The sequence below is a fragment of the Canis lupus genome, chromosome 10, assembly GCF_011100685.1.
Source record: "Canis lupus familiaris isolate Mischka breed German Shepherd chromosome 10, alternate assembly UU_Cfam_GSD_1.0, whole genome shotgun sequence".
Lineage (NCBI taxonomy): Eukaryota > Metazoa > Chordata > Mammalia > Carnivora > Canidae > Canis > Canis lupus.
In genome coordinates, this window is record NC_049231.1 from 54,077,970 (window position 1) to 54,085,373 (window position 7,404).

A 7,404-nucleotide genomic window follows, 5' to 3' on the forward strand; every position below is an offset into this window, starting at 1 on the left:
AATAAAGTAGACAACATGCAAGAACAGATGGGTAATATAAGCAAAGAGATGTAAACTCTAACAAAGAATCATAAGGAAATGCTAGAAATTAAAAACATAACAGAAATGATGAATGCCTTTGATGAGCTTAACAGAAGACGACAAAATTGAGGAAAGAAACAGTGAACTTGAACATACGTCAGTAGAAACATGCCAATCTGAAATTCAATAAGAAAAAAAAAGCAGAATGTTCATGAACCATGGGATAATACAAAATGTGTAACATATACATAATAGGAATACTGGAAGGAGGAAAGAAAGGAGAATAAAAATCAAAGTAACAACTAAAAGTTTCAAAACTTAATGATGCCAAACCACAGATCCAGGAAACTCAGGGAAAACTAAATAGGATAAACATCAAAGTATCTACACATAGGCATATCATATTTAAAATGCAGAAAACAACAAAGAGAAAATCTTGATTGAGGCCAGAGAATAAAAAATACCCTACCTTAGAAGAGAAAAAGTAAGAATTAGATAAAGATTTTCTTCAAAAATCATGTAACAAGAAAATAGTTGAAAAAGAAAAAATAGTTCTTGAAAAAGAAAAAAAAAAAAACTAGAACTCTGTATGTAGCAAAATTATCCTTCAAAAGTGAAGAAGAAATACAGACTTTTTCGACATAAATCATAAGCAAAAAGTAAGTAAGGGATTTTGCTGCCAGTAAACCTGACTTGCAGGAAATGTTAGCTGAATTTCTTCAGAGAGAAGGAAAATGATACAGGTCAGGAACGCAGAGCTCTATAAAAAAAAGGAAGAATGGTAGAGAATGAACACAATGAATGGAAAGTAAACCTTTTATTTTTCTAACTCTCAGTTGATATAATAAAAACTGTCCAAAATGTTAAGAGCAACATTTTATTAGGTGATTACAGCTTACAGATAAATGCAACCAATGATAGCAATGTTGTAAGATGGGAAGAAGGAAGAAATAGGAAGGATTATATTACAAGGTAGCTATACTATCTGTAAAGTGGTAGAGTATTACTTGATAATGAACTATGATTATGTATAAATGTATTTTGCAAACTAGGATTAGAAGTATTAGAAATAGTTTTGAAACAGGTATAATAGATATTTCAAGAAAAAGGAGAAATGGAATCATATGAAATGCTTAATTAAAATGACCTTTGCCCCTTGAAAAATAGCAATTTGTGATGATTCAGACAGCAACAATGTGAACTTCTAAGCTTGGTACTATGTAAATTAGATTGTAATTGAGAGAAAGACAGCTTTTACCATGTCCTTATAATTACTATAGTTATATCCTTTAGCATCATTTCCTTTTTCTAATGTGGTAATGACTTTGGCTTAGAAAATACTAAGAGGCAGATTCAACTCAACCATAATACTGACTAATGGGTTTCTGAGAACTCCAATCTATTCTCATGTTGAGAAGGTCATGGATATCATCTTTCAAGATTTGGGTATCTCGGTTATAGGTGACAGAACTATTCCTTTTTCTAAATTATAAATCAATTAGGATATTTTACATAAACGTGGGCACAACTAATGGTCTACTCTTGATGTCTGTGTGACTAATGGAAATCTCTATGAGTTTTCACTCAGAATTTTCCAGAAAGAACAAAACAAAAATGATGATGTTGACCAGAAGTATAAAAAAATATTTTATTCTCCCCTAGATTCCTCTAATGAATTCTAGTGGCCATTTTTTAACTTCAACTATAGCATTTCTATCTTTAGAAATTTTCTATCTTAGAATAGAAATTCTATCTTTAAACTCATATGCTATCTATTTCTAAATGGATCTTTTACATACTAGTTGTAATCTCTCTATTACTGTTGAGGGCAACAATCATTAATATCTGTATCTCCTATTTCATCCAGCATAGGCATTTTTATAAATAGGTGTTCAATAAATATTTATTGACTGCATGGATGAATTCTCAGTAAGCTAATCCAAAGAATTGTTCAGTGACCCTTACTCTGCAGAAGGAATTGTGATAGATCAGTGTCAAGCTTAGAGTACCTTTATTCATGGATCTTACAATTAATTAAGAGGGAAAACAGATAGATATCAGGAAGCAAATATAAAAACAAAACTGAAAAAATAGAAGTATGCTACCATTTAAACACAGAAGCTGCCTTAAGAAGCAAATACATATTGTTAAATGAACACTGACTGATCAGGTCACTTTATGCATAAAGCCCTTTATTGGTGCCTGATTCCTTCTAGAATATATTTCAAACACAATGACCTTTGCTTAAGATCTTACTTGGATCAGGCCTCTCCTTTCCTATGGAGCCTCATCTATGGTCACTACTCAGTTTACTCATTCCATTTATTTATGAATTAATTCAAAAATATTTATTTAGTACCTTTTAAATGTCAGGCATTGTGCTTGCTTCTGCAGGACATAAACACTAAAATTGGAATGATAAAGAGAAGATTAGGATGGCCCCTGTGCAAGGATGACACACAATTTGTGAAACGTTCCATATTTTTTTAATTATTTCCATTGCATTAATAAAATCAGATTGTACTACCAAAAATAAGTGAATGAATGAATGAATGAATGAATGAATGAATGAATAAATAAATAAATAAATAAATAAATAATAAATAAATAAATGTCAGGCATTATGTTAAACACCAATGACGGAGGTGGTGAAAACCACAAGATTTCTGCTCCTATAGAGCTTATATTCCAGTGTGTTCATAGGACAGGAGTGGAAGAATTAGAATGAATGAAATGAGGAGTCAAACTAATAAATACGGATGTAAGTTAATGGAGATTCAGATAATGATTAGGGATTGAATAGGAGTAACAGGATAGAAAGTGACTTCTAGTGCTATTCTGGTTTGTGTTTTGGGAGATGGCCTTCCTGATTAAGTAAAAACAGAGCACCCACAAGTGAAAGAAGAGAATCAATCATATGTTCCATTATAGGTACGGAGTATGGAGTACTCTGGGCAGCAATAATTGCCAGTTGGTCAAAATACATTGAAATGAGTATTATGTGAAATGAAAGGAGGACAAATGTAATAGTAAAGGAGAAGCATCTCATTGCTCTAGTACATGGCTTCCTTTCATATTAGTAGTGATTATTAGCATTTATCTTCTAAGTATAAAATGGAGTGGACTTTCTAAGATTCTGAAAAGAGAAATGTATGCTTGGTTAAAAAATATTATTTTCTATGAGCAAATTGAAAGTGATACAGTGCTAGAGTATTTTAATCTCTGAAGGGCACAAAGATAAAAATGAAAGCTGAGAAATAGTTGGCTGACATGGTTATAGAAAATTTTAACACCAAACTTGTTAATCAGAATAAGCAGATAAGATTTTTGGACTCAAGCAAGATGAATTTGGGATCTGTAGAAGATAGCTATAGTAGGATGACCTACTGTAGAATTTTGAGTAATATATTGTGTAAGATAAATTTTCATCTGCTGTTGGAAGTTGAAATCTAAAACTATTTTGAAAATACGGTTAGTAATATGTGAACTTTCCATGGCAAAATTAAGATTTATCAAGTCAAATAGGACACTAAAAATAATGAGAAAGAGAATGTTATTTGAAATGTTACTATGAAAGTTATATGATTAAAATCATTAGATGTTTGAAAAAGTAAGAATTATTTCAAATTGTAAGCCTGAAACTCTACTTTATAAGATTTGTTAGACTTTTTAGACTTTTTTTTTTCTTCTGAGGGGAGTAGGAAGAGGATTTGTGTGGTGCTCTAGAAAAAGGAAAGTTATATTGATACATGATTTGATAACATTGAAGTAGTTTTGATTCTAGTGTTTTCTCGTAACTCTTATATCTTTACACCTCTTAAGTCAATTTAAAGAAAAGCTATTTTCCTCTTTATTGAGAACAAATGATGTTTTATCAAATTAAAGTAACAAAATTATTCATAACTCTGAACCCTAAATTAGATTCTTTACTCTAGAGATAGAGGATCTGTCCTCTAAAAGACAAACAAAAACAAAAAATAAACACACGTAAACACATGCAAAAGTACTCTATAGACAGCCTCCCCATTTCTGAATCTGAAGTTCCATAATCCAGAGACTAGGTTAAATGTGAAAAAAAAAAAAAAAAAAAAAACTGTCATTAGAAAAGGGAATAAGGAATAACTTAGCAGCATACTATTTATATTCTAAAACTTTTGTTCAAAATCTTCAAGGTGCAATCCTTTTGATTTTAGACCTTGAACATAAGAAAAATGTGTATAAAAAAGAAGTTAACAGAGAACTATGGCAATTAGAAATGACTAGAAAACCCTGAGTCCCAGCCTGCAATGTTTCTACTAAAATGTAAATTTTAAGTTCAGCTGTGGCATGCCATCAGCGCTACTACTGTGATTTCTATTCAAACTCCATTTTTCTAAAGACCACTTGATTCTCTCTCCACATTCCCTTTTAAAAAATACAGGTTTGACTGTAATTCTTAGCATAGCATTCAGTCACCACACACAATGGACTTCCAAGGTACATTATTATGGTCAAATAGAATGTCTGGATGGAGTTCCAAATCCATGATTATTTTATTATTGCTAGTTAGACATTTGTAAGCCTAGATCACAGGGAGGGTAATCTAATCATATATTTAAAAGTTCCAACTGTAGACTACTGTCAAAGAAGGGGTTGGATGTTTCCTTAGAATTAGCAGCAATCTGAAATTTCCTAAGTACCATTTGCTTTGCCCTCAGCGTTACATCGTTTAGAATACAGCAGATATAGATCAACTTCATCTTCAAACTTCATCTTTGTTTCTTAACAAAAAATTCTGTCTCAAAATGTTTCATTTAGCTATAAAATATAGTTACTGGTCATCATTTCTATATGAAAAACTTCTTCCTCAACCTCAACTTGACTATCTTTTACATTAATTCAGCATGTGTGTATTAAGCATTATGTTCCACTTAATATATCACAAACAGTAAGCAAACTATACTTTCAGTGAGTAGTCTAAATAAGAAATATCGATTAAGTAGTTTCATTTGACATTGCAATTCCTTTTTCTTGTACCTAAAGTTGGCAGTATGAAACCTGGGCTGAAATTGAATTACTTTATTGCTATACCCAATTCTCTGAGAGGATGATCCAAACAAGACCCCAAATCTGCATAGTACAGCTACTTTAGTTCTCAGACCTTTTTCTTATTAATTGTACATCACTTTACATAAATCTTGTAAGCATAAGAGTTTTCAAGCTCAATAGCAGCTCAATTGTTTTCGAAACCCTGTCTGTATTTTTCATATAATGTTACATTCTCATTGACTTTAATCTGAGGAAACAACTGCATTCTTCACAAGAAAAGTGAAGACATGTTAACTTACTAGTAATTTCTGCTGGGGCCAACCTTCAATGTGTATCAGGAGGACTTCAAGCAAAGAACAGTAATAGGAAGCTGCAAATTGAGATAAGTAGAACTCTATAATTTGTATAAACTAAGGTTGACTGGATTCCTCCTAATAAAAAAAAGAAAGATTGATATTTGTGTTAAATGCTAATGCCTTTTCCAAGTATTGATACTACCTTTTTTCTGTTTTTCTCTGCCTAATTTAGTGACTTTTCCTAGCATAATCAATTTAAAATTATTGATATATTCAAATATATTTTTTTCTGTTTTTCTCTGCCTAATTTAGTGACTTTTCCTAGCATAATCAATTTAAAATTATTGATATATTCAAATATATTAATGTTGTATTAATTGATCTAAAATGCTTATCTTGGGGTGCATGGGTGGAGCAGTAGTTGGGCATCTGACTCTTGATTTCAGCTCAGGTCTCAGGATCATGAGCTACAGCACCATTTAGGGCTCTGTACTGAGCACAGAGTCAGCTAAATCTTCCTCTCTTTCTCCCTCTGTCTCTCCCCTCCTCACTCCCTCTCTCAAATAAATAACTCTTTAAAAAAATAAAAATAAAATGCCTATCTTATTTAATTCAAAACTTAAAAAAAGATAACACCCAAAATTCCCATTAATAGAAAAATGAGTAAATGAACTGTAGTGTTTAATGGAATATAATATAAAACAGAAATTAACAAACCATGATTATACACCAATATAGTTACATCCCATACATATAATTTCTAACAAGCCAGACAACCTTTATGATTCTATTCATATGGAGTTCAGAAGTAGACATACCTAATCTATAATTGCACAGATCAAGACAATGGTGGTCCTTGAAAGGTGGATAATGATGCCTGAACTTAAGAAACAGTTCCTTAAAAACCTGAGTTGGGACCAGTTTCTGAAAGACCCTAAAAAAGAAGGGAGGAAAAGAAATTATTAAGCAGAAAATTTAAAAAATATATATATTGAAGTGTTGCTTTAAGAATGTTGACTCTTCAGTAAATACGGAACAAGTCAGAGAAGGGAGGGATTAGTTTTATTAGTCCACTGGAATAGTTCACTATCTGATATGACTGTAGGTATTGAAGCAAAGGAATGTTGTGTATGAAAATCAGAGAAGACTTGGTTACAAACAATAGGACAAAAGAGGAAGGAAATAAAAGTAGGAAAGGGTATAGGGAGAAGCAGACACACTGTAGAGCTGGGAGGCTGACGCAAGATTCAATCCCCTAACCCTGGATCATGACCTGAGCTAAAGGTAGATGCTTAATGAACTAAGCCACCCAAGTGCTCAAAATGAGTCCATCTTCTAACAAGGAAGGGCTTCAAAAGTTTCCTTCTGATGTTCAGTCTTTTCCAACTCCTTTTTGTGATCATGAATATCAAGATAGAAATTAGTTATCTCTCCCTTCTCTAATAGCCAGTAAACTCCCTAGAGACACTATCTTAATAACTGCTGCCTAGCACAATATAAAAGCTTGATGAGTGAAGATAGTGCCTAAGACAAGGGTCATTCTCTAATTTCACTAGCAAATGAGGGAGGTTAAAACATTTGGGGTGCTGACAACTATCTATAACCCTTTGGCACCCAGGGAAAAAGAAACTTTCTATACCTGCAATTTTCAATGGAGTTCTCAAAATAACCCCTTGAGAATAACTTAAGACTTGCTTACTGCTTCCACATGTCTACCTCAATTCATTTCTACTGGGTAACTTCAAACTGAACTCTTTATGAAGTTTCTAAAGTTAAACACAGTCTTCAAGTTGAAATTATATATATATTGCAATGCAGATTTTCTCCCATAGTCCAAATATACCCTGTATACTACATAGGCCCTGATACCTGACTCTCATTAATCAAAAAGAGTAATTATCCTGTATCCTTCAAATTTACTTCTATTTTTTTAAATAAATTAATTTTTTATTGGTGTTCAATTTACCAACATAAAGAATAACATCCAGTGCTCATCCCGTCAAGTGTCCCCCTCAGTGCCCGTCACCCACTCCCCCCCACTCCCCGCCCTCCTCCCCTT

General features: G+C 32.4%; 1 non-coding gene across 1 annotated transcript; it reads left to right on the forward strand.

The window, feature by feature from the left end:
• The first annotated feature begins 2,399 nt into the window (after nucleotides 1-2,399).
• On the forward strand, nucleotides 2,400-2,507 carry LOC119873816. The gene has a single exon (XR_005366317.1). It is a non-coding gene; the product is annotated as a U6 spliceosomal RNA (small nuclear RNA).
• The last annotated feature ends 4,897 nt before the right edge of the window (nucleotides 2,508-7,404 follow it).